Below are 17,919 nucleotides of genomic sequence, written 5' to 3' on the forward strand. Positions count from 1 at the left end.
TTATTTTTTTAAGTTTATTTATTTATTTTTGAGAGAGAGAGAATGGGGGAGAGAGAGCATGTGCACGTGTAAGCAGGGGAGGGACAAGAGAGAGGAATCCCATGCAGGCTCTGCATTGTCAGGGCAGAGCTTGATGTGGGGCTCGAACCCATGAGCTGTGAGACCATGACCTGAGCCGAATTCGAGAGTAGGATACTTCACTGACTGAGCCACCTAAGTGCCCCTGTTTTAAAATTATATTTAAAAGTTTAGACCAGATAGACTGATGGTCAATAAGCAGAGATTTGATCTTGACAACCAGCCCTTGAAGCAAATGGTTCGCCCAGCTCCACTTTCTTATTGCTGTCCAGCAAATCTGAAACGTGACTGGGAGGTAAGCATTCTGAGCAGAGCGTGATGGGAAAAACAGTTTCTCAGTCAGGCAGATATAAGTTCGGATCTGGGTTCTTTCATTCAGTGTGGCTAAGAAACCTACCTGACCGTCCAGCTCCTCATCTGGGTAAAGCCTATGCGGTAGAGGTATGGGGAGGCTAGCATGAAGTTTCCTGTGTAAAAAACTCTGAATCCCTCACTTGGCCCGTATGAAGGACTTGGAAGCTAGGCGCAGGTAACACTAATAAACACCTGAATGAATGAATGAATGCGTCTAAACATGGTATGTGGTAATGATCTATATTATTTCTCAAAGTATGATGAAAATATTAACAAATTGAAACATCTTTTAAAAATTAGGTTTTCAAAAATGAGTTTGGATTAAGTGGTCCTTCTCTTGTAGAGGTCCGGGGGAAGGTTGAGGGAAGATGATGGTGATTGGTGAAATTGAGGACACGAGTGCTGGGCAGAAAGAAACAGTGCCAGCCCACCAATATCATAGCTGTCTCCTTGTGTAAGATTCCGCTTAACTTTTTCTCTTCATTTGTAATTTGAACGAAAAATCTAAACTAAGAAACTGCACATGTACTTTCTAGTCCATTGCCTCTGAAAATGTTTGCTCCTCTGCTCCTGACACGGACCCTCACAGGTGTTCCAGGGACTTCATGAGTGGAAATTACACCTATAACTTTGGCTGCCTAATTCTGACGTCTTTAAAATGGCTCCACAACTGGGTACCTGCATTGATGTTTCTCACCAGGGAAAGGAGTCTGGAAGAACTGAATTATATTTTCCTATCTCTAAACACTGAAGGAAGAGAAGGTGTTATTAGTTAGAAGACAGATGTGATTAAAATACTTATAGTGCTCATGGCTGTAAGAGCATACTTGCTTCCACTGTTTCTGTGGTCTTTTCATTTATTTGTGGTGAGCCTTCATGCCTCGTGCTTTCTTTTTTTTTTTTTTTAATTTTTTTTTTTTTTTTTTTCAACGTTTATTTATTTTTGGGACAGAGAGAGACAGAGCATGAACGGGGGAGGGGCAGAGAGAGAGGGAGACACAGAATCGGAAACAGGCTCCAGGCTCCGAGCCATCAGCCCAGAGCCTGACGCGGGGCTCGAACTCACGGACCGCGAGATCGTGACCTGACTGAAGTCGGACGCTTAACCGACTGCGCCACCCAGGCGCCCCATGCCTCGTGCTTTCAAGTGAGGGTAGTGGTATGGACACAAGCTGTGATGGGGTTTGACTCCCATTTCCTAAGCTTTCTGGCTGTGTTCAGCTTCAGCCATCCAGCCTCTTTGAGTCAGGAGGAGGTGACCATTAAATGAGATAATAAAAGCAAAAGGCTTTGCTCAGCCCTAGGCCCCTAGTATAAATCTTAAAGGTACTAGGCATCTTGAGGCTGATTTCATTCTTGTCTTTCAAAGGAAAAGCTAATATGGTTTTTCAAAATATTCCTGTGTAAACCTTTAGGGACCATCGTAATTCCAACTCATTAAAGCCTTTCAAATCTTTCTGGTTACCATGGCCAGGTGCCCCAGCATCTACAGGACCTGTCTGCTGTTGTTAACAGTGGGGTTGCATTCTCTGTTAGGCTGGCAGGTTATGTCTAAGTCCTGGGTATTTTAGGGGCCAAGCCAACAAGCATGCACAGGTTTGGAGCTGTGATCCATTAAAAACCTACATGGTTTTATGGCCTAGAACAGAGGTCAGCAAACTTTCTATAAAGGCCATTTTCCAGTTTGTCAGCCACCTCTCCCACCCCCATCCTCTCTGTCATACCTGCTCAACTCTATCAGTGTATCTAGAAAGCAGCCAGAGACATAAGCAAATGGCCGTGGCTGTGTTCCACCAAACCTTACGGACACTGACATTTGAATTTCATATAATTTTTATGTGCCATGAAATACGTTTTTATTTTTTCAATCATTTAAAAATGTAAAAGCCATTCTGGGCTCATGGTGTGTACAGACAGTGGGTAGATTTGACCTATAGCCCATGGTTTGCTGACCCCTTGCCTAGAAGAATGTTAGACTCCTAAGTCCTATAGGTTTGTGGCATCATCAAGCTACCCCCTGCCCCCACACCCCTGCCTGCACACAGTGTCATTTGCCTTAAGTATTCTATGCTTTTGGTATGGCCGCATTACCTAAGGCCCCTGTCTTCCTCTATCAGGATGAAACTCCGTCAGGTTAGTTGTTCTCAGTTATAGTGTGTGGCTTTCCCCCTTTTTTTTTTTTTTTAATTTTTTTTAATGTTTTTATTTACTTTTGAGACAGAGAGAGACAGAGCATGAGCAGGGGAGGGGCAGAGAGAGAGGGAGACACAGAATCTGAAGCAGGCTCCAGGCTACGAGCTGTCCACACAGAGCCAGACGCGGGGCTCAAACTCACGGAGGGTGAGCTCATGACTTGAGCTGAAGTCGGACGCTTAACCGACTGAGCCACCCAGGCGCCCTATCCCTTCTTAGCAGTATATTACTATATCACCAGTAAATTTTGTTTATTGCTAAAAATGTTCTTACCTTGCCCAGCTTTCCATAGGGCTTGATGTTTGACCCCTGTCCTGTGTGATGGTTTTGAGAGGAATCAGTGCCTTTGGAGCTGTCTTATGCTTCAAGTTCCTGTTGTCCCCTTGTCCTGACGGATGTAACTAATATACTAGGCCATCAATCTGCTGACTAGACGCTCTTACCTTAAGGAAATCTGTATGTGGACTCCCCCACCTCCTTTCTGCATGATGTTTGGTTAACTAAAGCACACAAAGATTCCTCTTGTGCTCTAACCTCTGGAGACTAGCTCCAGGATTGATGTGTACAGAGCATGTAGATGTATATGTCTGTGTGTAATTTCATCCGGCCATCGCTGCAACGCTGAGGGCTGCTGCTTTTAGTTTCCCTTTTTCTCTCTCTTGACCCTTCTCTCTTGGTCATTGTATGGGATGCAGATTTGGTGACCTGGTAATTGCCGTAACTAATTCATTTATATTTTGCCTCCCTTTCTGCCTTTTAATATTCTCCACTAATTTGCTTGTTTTGCCCCAACTATGTTTTTTTTTGGAGTTTAACTTTTCAAACAACAACATTATGCTAAAAATAAAACCACTAGAAGTTACTGGGCAATTTAGAATTCCCCCCTCCAAATATAAACTTAATGTAATATCAGTTATGCATCAATATTTTAGATATTTAAAGATAAGATGCAGTTTTTAAAATATTTTGCCATTTAATCTAGATAGTAGTAAAATATGTTATTACTCTTAGAATTTAAGGGTTTCTTTTTTTAGTTTTCAAAAAGTGTTTATTTTTGAGAGAGAGAGTCAGAGTGTAAGTGGGGGTGGGGGGCAGAGAAAGGGAGACAGAATCTGAAGTAGGCTCCAGGCTCTGAGCTGTCAGCACAGAGCCCGATGAAGGGCCTGAACTCATGAACCATGAGATCATGACCTGAGCCGAAGTCGGATGCTCAACCGATGGAACCACCCAGGTGCCCAAGGGTTTCCTTTTTTTTTTTTTTTTTTTATAAATTTTTTTTTTAATGTTTATTTATTTTTGAGAGAGAGACAGAGCATGAGCAGGGGAGGGAAGGAGAGAGGGAGACACAGAATCTGAAGCAGGCTCCAGGCTCTGAGCTGCCAGCACAGAGCCTGATGCGGGGCTTGAACCCACGAACCATGAGATCGTGACCTGAGCCTAAGTCAGAAGCTTAACCAACTGAGCCACCCAGGCGCCCCTCCTTTTTTTTTTTTTTTTTTTAAAGGCAAATTTGGTACATATTTTTTGGATGACAATTTAGGCAATATGCATTCAAAGTCATAAAATGGCAAGTCCACATCTAGATAATAGCAAAACATAGGGGGCGCCTGGGTGGCTCACTAGATTAAGCGTCGGACTTCCACTCAGGTCATGATCTTTCAGTTCCTGGGTTGGAGCCCCACGTTGGGCTCTCTGCTGACGGCTCAACCTGCTTCGGATTTTGTGTCTCCCTCTCTCTCTGCCCCTCCCTGCTCATGCTCTTTCTCTCTTTCTCTCTCTCAAAAAATAAACATTAGAAAATTAAAAAAATAGTAATAATAGCAAAACATGGAAAGTAATCCAAATGCTTGTGAAAGGACTGATTAAGTCTATCAGGACCTAACCATGCAGTGAAATACTGTGCAGTCTTTAAAAGGGATGATGCGGGGCGCCTGGGTGGCTCAGTCGGTTAAGCGTCCGACTTCAGCTCAGGTCACGATCTCTCGGTCTGTGAGTTTGAGCCCCGCGTTGGGCTCTGGGCTGATGGCTCAGAGCCTGGAGCCTGCTTCCGATTCTGTGTCTCTCTCTCTCTCTGTCCCTCCCCCATTCATGCTCTGTCTCTGTCTCAAAAATAAATAAATGTTAAAAAAAAAATTAAAAGGGATGATGCAAGGGGCGTCTGGCTGTCTCAGTAGAGCGTGCAACTCTTGATCTCGGCGTGAGTTTGAGCCCCATGTTGGGGTAGAGATTACTTAAAAATAAAATCTTAAAAGTAAAAAGATGATGCAGGCCGATATTCATTGACATAGAATGATGTTTAGGAAGAAGAGGGTAGTATGAGAATATGTGTAACGCGTGATTTTTTTGTTATTAACGCATGATTTCTTAAGGTGGACAAAACCCCGTGTGTAGAAATTTAAAAGGAAGTATCTGAAAGGATATACCCCAAATAATGGGAATTTGTTATCTCTAGGTAATAAGATTGTGGGTGTTTTAAAAAAATACATTTTTCTCATGTAGCATTTGCTTTTATAATCAGGAAAAATAATAAAGATACTGAAGAATAAATATAGCAATGAAAATATCTATTTGTGGCTAATTGAACTGTCTTGACTACTTCCCTTCATAGTGTGTGTTGTATTAGATGTGAAATACGCTTTCTCATATATCTTAAAAATGTTTTCTGTTTTTTTTTTAAATGCTTTCTATTTTGCTAATAAGAATATTTTCCAGACCTTTCTAATAGGACAGAAAAAAATCCATACAGAATTAAATAACAGTTTTCAGAAGAAACTTACTGAACACATTTGCATGATAGTACATTGTGCCTCATTTCTTGTGAAAGATTCTCCCCCTGTTGAAATTCCTGTAATATCATAAGTAATTTGTGTGTATGGAGGCAGTATAGTGTAGCATTTAAAACCTGAGCTTCACTACTTACTATCTGTGTTACTTTTCTCCATTTAGGGCCTCAGTCTCCTCATATGTAAGATGTTGGCAATACAGGGGCGCCTGGCTGGCTCCCTCGGTAGAGCACGCATGCAACTCTTGATCTCAGGGTCACGAGTTCAAGCCCCGTTGGATGTAGAGCTTACTGAATGAATGAACAAATGAACGGATGAATGAATGGAAATGCAGGCAATACCTTGGTAAGTTGTTGTGAAGATTGAAGGCAGCAAGTGGTTAGTAGAGTGCCAGATACTTAGCACTCATTAAGGAGGAAGAAGTGGTGGGACGGGTAAAGGTACATGGTAACAATGGTAACGATAGTGATAGTATCGGTGATGATAATGTCAGCTGCTAATATTTCTCTCCTTCTAGAGGCATGCTTGCATGAGGGCAGAGCCTTGTTTGCCACATTCACCAGCCTAAACCCTGTAACCAGAGCGGGTACCTTGACCAAGACAGGAGTGTGATCGAGGTTCAGCCTAGTCATGTCATGCTCCCTTTACCCGTGCTGTCTCTGTCCACTATCAAGTTGTTCAGGGGCTAACAGCTCACTAGCTTAGACGTGGTACTCCATAAATATTTGTTGAATGGATAGTGACCTAAAGTAAGCATTTCCTTCCTGTTGACAATGCATAGTGACAAACCTTTAAAAGAAGGTTTTGGGGGGTGCCTGTGTGGCTCAGTCAGTCAAGCGTCTGAGTTTGGCTCAGGTCATGATCTCACAGTCCGTGAGTTCAAGCCCCGCGTTGGGCTCTGTGCTGACAGCTCAGAGCCTGGAGCCTGCTTCGATTTCTGTGTCTCCCTCTCTCTCTGACCCTCCCCCATTCATGCTCTGTCTCTCTCTGTCCCAAAAATAAATAAACGTTTAAAAAAATAAATAAAAGAAGGTTTTGGTCATCTTTAAAGTATATGGAAGGAAGAGCACCTGGGTGGCATAGTCAGTTGAGCGTCGGCTTTGGCTCAGGTCATGATGTCATGGATCGTGAGTTGGAGCCCCGCATTAGGCTTTGCACTGACAGCGCGAACCTGCTTCTGATTCTCTGCCTCCTTCTCTCTCTCTCCCCCTCCCCCACTCATGCTCCCCCTCTCAAAAATAAACATTAAAATAATAATAATAATAAAGCATATTGAAGAAAATGCCAGGCACAAAAACTGTTAGAAGGGAGAGTCTGTTTTGATTTCTATTATTGAATGAATCAGAGCAATTTTGTTTCATTTTTTTTTTCTTTCAGCCAGTTACTTCATTTTTAGCTCAACTATGTTTGCACCTGCATCCTTGTGGTGTACCTGTGATAATTTTAGAAAATTTTCACTTTATTTTCACTTAAGTTATTTTGGTTTGGGGGTATGTTTTACTTTCCACCCTAAACCCCCAAGTTCTGAGATACATTTCAATGTTTCTATGAAATTAGAAACATTGACCTGGTGATGAAGAATGAGAAGTACAACCACAGCAGGCTGTGACATACTTATTTGCAAAGATAGGGGCTTTGGGTTTGTTTGTAGGGAATTTTAGGAAGTGAGTAGAATAAAAAAATCTAGAAATACTATGGTAATTCACTAAGTATACATATCAGTTATGTATTGTAGACTAAGAAGAATCCACTCCAAAACTTTGTGGCTTAAAATAATGACCATTTACACAGAATTAGGGTAGGGCAGTTCTGCTGCTGCTTTTGTTGGGCCTGAGGTCACTAATGTGGCTGCTGCCCTCTGAAGGCTCCAGTCAGAGCTAGTCTAGGGAATCTCTAGGTCTAGGCATCTAGCTGGGACAGCTCATCTGACCACCACATGACCTAGCAGCTAAGACCAGGTAAATACCGTCACGTGGAGATGTTACATTTCAAGAAGGTGAGAGCTGCAACGCTGCTTGAGGCCTAGGCTTAGAAGTCCCACAGGGTCACTCTGCCACATTCTGTTGATCAAGGAAAGCCACAAGCCCAGTCCGGAGCCAAGAGTTGAAAGTAGGCACCACCTTTTGATGGGAGATGCTGCAGAGTACATATGACAGGTCATGCTGACTGCAGGAGCGGGGTGGGGGTATTGTTGTGGCCATCTTTGCAAACAGTATGCACCTGGCTTTTGTACATTAGCCCTTGTTTGCCATGACTGACAAACTCTGCTGTGAAGCACAGTGTTAAGTGCTTCCCTGTGTTATCTCTTAGGATAACTAACGCCTCTATGAGATAGGTACTATTATTACTCCCATTTTAAAGTTGTGATAAGTGAGCCTTAGGGAGGTTAAGTAACTTGTCCTAGATCTTTAAGAAGTTAGAGGCAGATCCTAAAAGTTAAGGAAGATTTTCCCTGGATCAGCGCTTCTTAAATCCATTGCTAAAGAAACTTTCCTGGGAGAGAGGGAGAGGGAGGAGGGGGGAAGAAGCATATCTTTAAAAATCTCAAAAGCAAAATCCAATATCTCAAAATTTTACATGAATTCTGTAGCCTACTCCATGGTAACATCCCTTTGTTTTTGTCATAAAACTAATAGTTTAAAATTACTTGTCAAATTACATTTTACCCCCCAAATCTTTGAGAAAATAGACTCTCCTAGACAGAAAATCATGGCTGATCGGTTAAAGGTCTTCCATTGTAAGTAGTAGAAACAAAATCGGGCTACTAGAAGCAAAAAAGGAGGTTATTCGAAGGATGTGGTGTAGCTCTTCTAATTGACAATAGAGAACCAGCAGGCCTCAGTGGACAGTCTTCTCAGGGTGCTGGACTTATTAACGTGTCTAACTCTTTTTAACTACATTCTCTACGGAGAGATCAGACTGGATCCTGGAAGGTGCCTTGGTTCCTGCTTCACCAAGAAACTACCTGCTGGTGGTGGTGTTTTTGGGGGGCGTGGAGGTGTTCCCCAGCAGGGGAGTGAATGCAAAGTTGATAGAACCCACAGATGTCTAGTGTCTGAACATTTGTACGAGCCGCTTTGTGCATTGTTAAACACATCTATTTGCAACCCCTTCATGACCTCTGGTTCACCCCTTTCCCTCCCAACCCCACATGCCTCTAAAGGTTCTTAAACCCCAGTTTGAGAAGTACTTTTGTGACTCTTCACCATCTATTTCCATTTCTGCTAGTAATAAGTGCTTATCATTCTAAGAGTAATAACAAATTTATCCATTTTTTACATAGTCATCTTTTCTATCGTTTCCCTGATTTTTAAAAGAAAATCATATGAACTGTAATTTGACCATTTATTGGTTACAGGGTTCTTGTTAGGAACATTTTTACCTAGCATAGTGATCCCCTTAGGATACAGATAAATGTAATTATTGGCTCCTGCACTAAATGTTCCCCATACTGCCCTGCTTTTCTTTTTCTGTCTTCTCCAGGTGTCTACTGGCTGTCGTTGTAACCTTGCTACTTAAAAATAAGCGTTTTATTTTTATGTTATTTAAACTATTTTTTAAATGTTTTATTTATTTTTGAGAGAGCACAAGCAGGGGAGGGGCAGATAGAGAGGGACAGAGGATCTGAAGCGGGCTCTGCATTGACAGCAGCTAGCCTGAGTTGGGGCTTGTACTCACGAATCACAATATCATGACCTGAGCGGAAGTCAGATGCTCAACCGACTCAGCCAGCCAGGTGCCCCACAAATAAACATTTTAGGTCTTACAAATAAACATTTAGGTCTTATGAGCTGAAGGAACAACCTACATTTGTATAGCCTTTAGCGTAGAAGTTAAACTATGTTTCTAGCAGTAAAATGTGCAAATGCAGTGTGATTTTTTATTCAGAGCATTTTCACACACACACACACACATATATATATATACACTCGTATCAAATACACATGTATCAAATATATATACATATATATTCCTATTTTGTTTAATAACTATTTGAAGTCAGAAAAACGTATTTTCCCTATTTTTCATCTAAGCATATGGTTTTAGGAAAGGTGAGCCATTTCCCCTGCAACGCAGGACTGTTGGCAGGAAAACCGAGGTGTGACTACTCATGCCTTTGCTGAGGACTGTTCAAGAAGCCTCTCTTGTGGTTTCTCAAGTTTTGGGGATAAATTGGAGCTAGGTGAATATATGTTTGGCCTTTATTACTGTGGGGACATTGTTGTGTGATGCAGGTAGTTCCCTTTCGTTTATTCTTGACGTGGAGGACCAGTGTGTTTTATTTCCCCACAGTCCGTTGAGAAGCTGATTTGTCCCACCTCTTCTTGCCACGATTAGATTAGCTGGTTTTGAAGTACCTCTTGGAGCCCTTCAGTCTGGCCTTTTTTATTTTACCACGGTGTAATTACCACCTTGTGGTGTAGTCACTTGTCTTCCCAGCCCCTGGACTCTTCTTTTAAACGGTCTGCTCTGTATTCTGCTGTTCAGGCCCAGCACTACGAGTGATTTTGAGAGGAGTACTTGACACTTTTGTTTAATTAGGGTCTCTAGACAGTGTTCTGTTAACAATAGGGTTGTATGTTAGGCCCTTTCCCCTTGCTTGTAAGGTGTCACTGTAGTTTGCACCATTAACACGGTCATCGTGGTGATGTGGTGGTTCTTATTTGGCCAGAACTTTTTGTAAATAGACACATCTTAAGACTTTCTCCATAGCTTCTAGAACCTTGTCCTGACATTTAACACTAGTTTTTAAATACTCTTTTCCTGATTTGTTTCAGGTGCTGATTTCTACAGCTTCTAAACATGTTAACACTAGTCAGAGACTGTCTTTTTTTCTCTTGCATTTCTAGTTTGCCTCATTTTTGCAGGTATTTTGAACCTTTAGGATCCTTGAACTTAATCCTGAAAAGAGTGCCTACAAAGTTCTTCATTGAAATATGCATACTTTTCATCTCTTTATATTTTGTTCACTGCTGTGTTTAAGTTTTAACATTCTGAACACAAAGACATTTTTAGTGTTTTGGAACATAGCTCTTCTTAGCTGCTTTGAAAGGAGATATTTAAGACTCCATTTGCTACTCCCTCCACTACCCATCCTGTTGATTATTATTGTTCTGGTACTTATAACTATAAATCATTTGGAAATCGAAGTTAGAAAAGAGACCATTTGCCATTACATTAGGACAGTTTAAAAGGAATCACTTGTTCAGATTTACTAGCTTCCTGAAGCTAGTAAAAATGTTTATGGTTTTTGAGATTCCGTGTGAATATATTTCATCACTACAAGACAGTGAGTAATATGTGTTTAGTTATTATAGATTATGAGAACAGTAGCTCCTAGAAAAGATAGTATTCCAGTTTTCTGTTTAGAACAATGATGGAGCTAAACTGAAAAATCTGTTTGCATAGTAAACAGCAGTCATGATGTGATAGGACACAGGTTTCTTAGTGTGTCTGTTGGTTTAGCTAACAGCCAGCAATGATTAGCTTTCCTTTCCATAGACCAGGTATCAAGTATTAATCAGCTGTAGACTGGAAAATTTTTATTGGGTAGCATTTGTAGTGGAAGAAACGCCACTCTTTGTATCTGTAGTCTCTTAACCATATAACTACATATGATATTTTCTGAGTGGTGTATTTACAGAGAGAAACAGTTCCCCCCCCCCTTTTTTTTTTTAATCTGTGTTAGTACTTTAGAGTATGAAAAGAGCCTACATGATCTCAGTTAAGGTTGTGATATGACCTGGATAAAAATTACATGCTAAATCCAGTTTAGCATTTGTTTTTCACATTTTGAATGGTTTTATTTTATTGAGGGAGAGGGAGCGCGAGAGGGGGAGAGGAGTAGAGGGAGAGGGAGAGAATCCCAAGCAGGCACCACACTCCAGGGCAGAGCACAACGTGGGGCTCAATCCCACGACCCTGGGATCATGACCTGAGCTGAAATCAAGAGTGGGACAGTCAACTGACTAAGCCACCAAAGCACCCCTGGCTTCTTATTTTAAAACACAAGTTATAAAGTATAGTATTGAAAATCTTAGAATACACAAAAGCTAAAAAATATGATTTTGATTTTGAGTTTTAAGAATTCCGTAAAAAAATTACATAAATCTGGTTCTCGTGGAAAACTGAAATATTTGAATGTTTGCAGGGTTTTTGGTTAATAACTTTTTCCTGATTGCAAAAATCAAATGTTTGAGTTAACCCCCTCTTAGAACAACTAAGAAAAAATAGGTATTTGTAGAAAAATTAGAAAACCTCACAGGCACAGAAGGAAATAACAGTTTACTCATAGTTGCACTACCCAAAGATACCACTATTAATATTTGATGTAGATCCACCCAGCTGGTTATAGAGTTTCCCCATTAAATATCCTTTGGAATGAATGTTTATAAGTAAGGGTAATTAATGAGTGATAGCAATGGATATTCAGTGGGAATCAAGTTTTGTTAATCTCACTGCCTCTTAGGTGTTGCCCAAGGCAGGAGAGAGAGGCTTCTCCCCTGCACCCCAAGGTGGGAGAAGAGAGCTATCTTGCCGCTTGACTAGGCTTGACTAGGCTTGGCTGAAGTGAGGCAGAGCATCTTTTCTGCAGACTACTGTCTGTCTGCCTGTGTCTTTATCTTAGCAACTCTTCTATGTTTACTCTGAATGTCTACTGGTTGCAGCGGGAGACATTTGGAGTTCTTGGTGGGGTAGCTTGTTAAAGAAGCCACATCAATTCTTATCAGCCCCCTAAAAGAATTCTTTAAATCAACTCTTGTTCAAAAAAATGTCCCAATATTCAGAAATATAGTCATCTTCAGGTTACTTGTACTAAGTGAAAACAAGGTGGAGTGTTTAGATACTACCAGGTGAGGGGCATCTGTGTGGCTCAGTCGGTTAAGCGTCCTACTCTTGAGTTCAGCTCAGGTCATGATCTCAACGGTTTGTGAGTTGGAGCCCCACATCAGGCTCTGTGCTGGCAGCGCGGAGCCTGTTTGGGATTCTCCCTCTCTCTCTGCCCCTACCCTGCTTGCACTTTTCTCTCTCTCTCTCTCAAAATAAATAAACTTAAAAAAAAAACAACTTTGTTTAGATATTCCCAGGTGATTTCAATTAACATCTAACCTCAAATCCGGTTGCCTTGATAAAAGAAGAATCCGAAGGAGCTCAGAGCAGATTATGGTATAAGCATATGCCAGTCCTCTCCTGTGGAAAAGAAAATTGCTAATCTGGTCAGATCTGTTAAAGCGACAGGCAAGGCTGAACAATTAGAATTTTCTCAACTTGCTCATCTTTTGCCTTAGTGTAGAAGAAAGATTTATCCTGGGATGAAAGAGCGAAAGAAGGAAAGCTCATGGGCAAGTGGCTAGTAATACAAGATGGTTGGCTCTCTTTCTGTGTGCCTTGGCCTAGTGGTAAGCAGATCCTCAGGTCGGAGAAACCAGCAAAGTGAGGTACCACGCAGGACGACTTCCCCAGGCAGTGATACAACTTCTTGGTGTTCTGTGTGAAAATACAATGCTGACTTTGACTCCAAGCCCTTAGTGAGAGGAAACCCAGGGAGAGGTAGGAGGAAGTAGCATCTCTTCGTCAAACGTTTTCTTCTTGACACGTAACAGACTCCTGCCTAGAGAATTGCGTTGGGCTCTCCATTCTGCCAGCTGTCTTTCAAGAGTACCCTCCAGGGGCGCCTGGGTGGCGCAGTCGGTTAAGCGTCCGACTTCAGCCAGGTCACGATCTCGCGGTCCGTGAGTTCGAGCCTCGCGTCAGGCTCTGGGCTGATGGCTCAGAGCCTGGAGCCTGTTTCCGATTCTGTGTCTCCCTCTCTCTCTGCCCCTCCTCCGTTCATGCTCTGTCTCTCTCTGTCCCAAAAATAAATAAACGTTGAAAAAAAAAATTAAAAAAAAAAAAAAGAGTACCCTCCAGTGTTCTCCTGTACTGACCAGTTTAAAAGGTGTCATTTCTTTTTTTTTTTTTTTAATGTTTGTTTATTTTTGAGACAGAGAAAGTGGGGGGAGGGGCAGAGAGAGAGAGGCACAGCATCCAAAGCAGGCTCCAGGCTGTCAGCTTAGAGACCGAGGTGGAGCTCGAACTCACAAGCTGTGAGATCAGGACCTGAGCCGAAGTTGGACGCGCAACTGACTGAGCCACCCAGGCGCCCCTAAAAGGTGTCATTTCTGCTGGAGCATTGTAAGAGCTTACAAGCAAGGCTAGGTCTGAAGGTGTTGCTTTGGGAGATGAATAACCATTGTGATGATAACTGCTATATGCTAAGGAGGGAGATTGCTGGTTTTGCAAGTCTATAGTTTGAATTCTTAGGTCTGGCAGGAAACTGAGCCCATTCAGATGGTTCTGAGGACTAATGAAAGGATTATTTTCAGAGGAGTGTTAAGGGTAACATGCAGTTCCTGTCACCCAGGAACTAATAGCAACAGAAAACCATTATCACTATTAGATCCAAAGGAGCAAAGAGAAGAGGTATCTTTACTGAAGTCCGGCGAGAGACCTGGAGCCACGGCGGGAGGGGGGGGGGGGTTGTCTGGCAGGAGCTATAGCCCCGAGGTTTCAGCCACTGCCTGAATCTGTAGCCCAGAGCAGAGAGGGAATAAGAAAGCAATGCTCCCCTCCTCCACTTTCTTTCCTCCCTCTTTGATCTTCTTTCAGTGCCTTCTATTGACCAAACTCACCTGGAGGCCTGCCTGTATTTTTTTTTTTTAATTTTTTTTACATTGATTTATTTTTGAGAAACAGAGTGAGACAAAGCGTGAGCGGGGGAGGGGCAGGGAGAGAAGGAGACACAGAATCTGAAGCAGGTTCCAGGCTCTGAGCAAGCGGTCAGCACAGAGCCTGATGCGGGGCTCGAACTCACAAACTGTGAGATCACGACCTGAGCCAAAGTCGGACGCTCAACCGACTGAGCCACCCGGGCGCCCCAAGGCCTGCCTGTATTAACCCAGTGATGCTACCCATAGACGTCAAGTCTTTGGTGCATTGAGCTGGGCCAGAGTGGTGGCCAATGGAGAGTTACTAGCACACCCTAGGCATATTCATACTGGTGGTTTCATCCTGCTGGCTCACCATTCTCACCTCCTGAAATCCCCAGATAAACCATGAAGCATATGAGCTATTGATTATGACTAAGTTCTATCTTTTAATAGAGTCCAAACAGTTACCCTACTCTTATCAGAGTAATTAAATATTCTAATCTGAACAATTCTCATAAGAATTGGAAAATCACTGAAAGACCTTCTCCTGGGGCATTTTGGTTTTGGTTAAAATTAAACTAAGGTTAAAAAAAAATAATGCATGTGAACTGTACAAGTGATTTATCCTAAAATATAAAAAGTATACTTTTGGTCACACATTGGTGAAATGGGTTTGTATTGTTAAAGTTAAGCTGCGGGGGTGCCTAGCTGGCTCACTCAGAGCACGCAACTCTTGATCTTCGGGTTGTGGGTTCAAGACCCCATGGGTGTAGAGCTTACTTAAAAATAAAATATTTCTTTAATTCTTTTTTGAGTTTATTTTGAGAGAGAGGGAGAGAACATGCACGAGCAGGGGAGGGGCAGAGAGAGAGGGAGGGAGAGAGAGAAAATCCCAAGCAGGCCCTGTGCTACCCGCACGCAGCCTGATGTGGGACTCAGACCCATGAACCATGAGATCATGACCTGAGTTGAAACCAAGAGTGGGTTCCTTAAATGATTGAGCCATCTAGGCGCCCTTAAAAATAAAATCTTTATAAAAACAAGTTAAGCTGTAAAAGTGGAACTTTTTTTTATCCTTGCATTTTATCCCTTCAGATCTATTTACCATAGATGAATTGGCAACAAAATTCTTACTCAGCTGATTTAGAAATATAAGAAGGATTTTAAGCTATTAAAAGAGGGTCTGTTTCGATCCTTGACTTTATTGAGCACGTGGCTTTGAGAGATGAAAAGATAAATAAGATACCTACTTTGCTTTCCAGAATTTAAGACCAGTGAAAAAAGGTCCACACCCAACTGTAGTAATCAGTGATAGGTCCTTTAATAGAAGCATCAGCTGTGGGATTAATGAGGGAGAAGTGGTTTAGTCTGGTCTTTACCAGAGAATCTTTCCTGTGGCTCACAATAACTTACCAAAAGTTTACAGCTTCCTATGTTTTAGAAATAGAGATGACAAAAAGATACCAAAAGGCCCTGAGCTCAAGGAGCTGGGATCAGAGTGAGTCTTTTAATACTGTTTCATCACAGGCAGCCAATCTTTCGGTGGTTTCCCATTGCTTCAAGGACGGATGGTGTTGAAAACCCTTACCATGTCCCTCCGTAGTCCTCTGATCTGGCTCCTCCTGTATCTCTAGCCTCAGGTGCTCTGGCCTTTTAGTTCTTCAGACACACCATACTATGACAGTCTTTTCTCTTGAGATTCCCTTGGCTTCAAGGTTGCCTGCTCCACCCTCGTCTAAGAACGTCTCTTCTGCCTCCTGGTCCTAGTTGAAATGCTGCCTCTTTACCAAAGTCTTACCTGACCTTCCAGACAAAATTCAGGGATCTTATTACTTGTTCTAAAACCCATATATAATCAGGCACTTTGCTCTTCTTCCTCAAGCACTTTCAAATTTATCAGTGTAAATGATGGCTGTCTTCATTACCAGAATGTAAGTACGTTGAGAGCAGGTTACATGTCTCTTTCACAGCAATGGCTTCAGTCCAAGCATGGTGTTTAATAATGGTGCTCAATAAAGAATTGCAGAAAGAAGGAAAAAGAACTGTCGTTAAGCCTTGACCGCTACCACTCATCAGCTCTGTGACTTGTGGTATCTTGCTAATTGAGACTTCAATTTCTTATCTGTAGTATGGCACTTAGTATGTGCTATGCACTGTGCTTGTGTTATCTCCTCAATTAAACTTTATCATAGAGGTGAAATGACTTGCTTAAGGTCACTGTAAATAGAAAACAGGATTTAAATCCTGATCTGTTTAATTACAAAAACTGATTGCTCTTCTCCACACCTTTATGTGATTGTCCTAGGGGTAAAACCTGTAGGGAGGTCTTTGATACAGGCTAGTATGGATGCTCATTCTTAGGATATTGACATTCATGAAGAAGTGGACTGAAACCAGTTTTACGGAATCAGAGTATGGGATTAACTCCATTTATATGAAGGGGTACATGACTTCTAAACGGAGTCCTGAAGAAATTAGCTGGGTCCAGGGGCACCTGGGTAGCTCACCAGTTGAGCATCTGACTGTTGATTTTGGCTCAGGTCATGATCTCAGGGTTTGTGGAATTAAACCCCCTATCCGGCTCTGTGCTAACATGGTGGAGCCTGTTTGGGATTCTTTCACTCACTCTGGAGTGCTCTCTCTCTCTCTCTCTCTCTCTCTCTCTTTCTCTCAAAATAAAAAACATTAAAAAAAAAAAAAAAAGCTCTATCCAGAAGTAGAATGTAGTACAAATATCACAAGGCAAGAACTGGGGTCACAGGGGGAAGAGTCTTGCAGGCTAGGCCAGGGAGTTGCTACTTTCTGTAAAACGCTGTAGGGAGACCTTGATGAGTTTTATGTATTGAAAATCTTTTGGAAGTGGGAAGTCCCACTTTGCAGTCCCCTTTGGGGGCCAAAGTGTCTATAGCCCTTCTCCCAGTTTGCATCTCTGTAGCAAAGGAAGCATTTTAGCTGATGGTTTCATTCCACTGTAGCACCCAGCACTAGTGTTTGAAAAGGAATTAGCAGCGTGAGGTAAGGAATGGATGTTTCTGTTCAGTTGTTTGGTAGAATTCTGTTGTTTGGTGCTGTTTTTCTGTGAGGGTAGATTGCCTGGCAACCTCACGCAGGTTACTTTACCTCTATAGCCTCAGTTTCTCATTTGGAAATTAGGGCTCGTTAAAATGTCTGCCTCGTGGGCTTTTGGTGTAACATCCACACAGTGCCAGGCACAAAAATAAGCTTTCAGACAGTGTTAGCTGCTGTTGTTAATACATGTTTCCTGTCCGTTCTGGCCCATGCCTCCTCGATGAATGTGCATTGTTTATCAAACACAGGTTGACTTGGACATAGGAACAGACATTTTTTATTTTTAAAAGATAGTGATTTTAGTGTTTACAAAGATAATAAAATTGCCAAAAAAAAAAAAAAAAAAAAAAAGACAGTGAACCAGTCACCTTACTGGTGCAGTCCTAGTGTTTCCTGGGTATGTTTATGATGAAATGCAAAATGTGAACATGAACTAATACTTACAGAACCCATTGTGTATGCCAGGCCTGTGCTTTCCGTTCAGTATCCCTGTGAAGTAGGTTTGCTTAGATCTGTTTTACAGATAAGGAAGTTATGATCTTTCTAAGGTGTTGATATCAACATTATAAGTAGACATTAAACCATGTGCTTCTTCAAACCATTTTGTACCTTTAGCGTTGTAAAGTCCTGACTTATCTCCCAGCAATTTCAGCAGCTCTGCTGGGAGGTAAAAATGGGAACAGGGCTCTTGATTGTTTGTCTAATCTATTGGATTAATTGGAAGCACCAGGCATAATGTGCTGCCTAGTACA

At 42.0% G+C, this 17,919-nt stretch overlaps 1 protein-coding gene across 5 annotated transcripts in view; it reads left to right on the forward strand.

Moving 5' to 3' along the window:
- Window positions 1–17,919, forward strand: part of ATXN7 (ataxin 7) — a 142,547-nt gene that overhangs the window by 3,052 nt on the left and 121,576 nt on the right. Inside the window, exon 1 of one of the 5 annotated variants that reach the window (XM_045493419.1) lies at window positions 5,732–5,753. The exons of the other annotated variants lie outside the window; for them this stretch is intronic. The gene's annotated coding sequence lies outside the window, so the exon portion shown is untranslated. Of the gene's footprint in view, window positions 1–5,731; window positions 5,754–17,919 lie in introns of those variants that run through there. 5 annotated transcript variants of the gene reach the window in all.

Source organism: Leopardus geoffroyi, chromosome A2 (assembly GCF_018350155.1).
Source record: "Leopardus geoffroyi isolate Oge1 chromosome A2, O.geoffroyi_Oge1_pat1.0, whole genome shotgun sequence".
In the NCBI taxonomy this organism is placed as follows: domain Eukaryota; kingdom Metazoa; phylum Chordata; class Mammalia; order Carnivora; family Felidae; genus Leopardus; species Leopardus geoffroyi.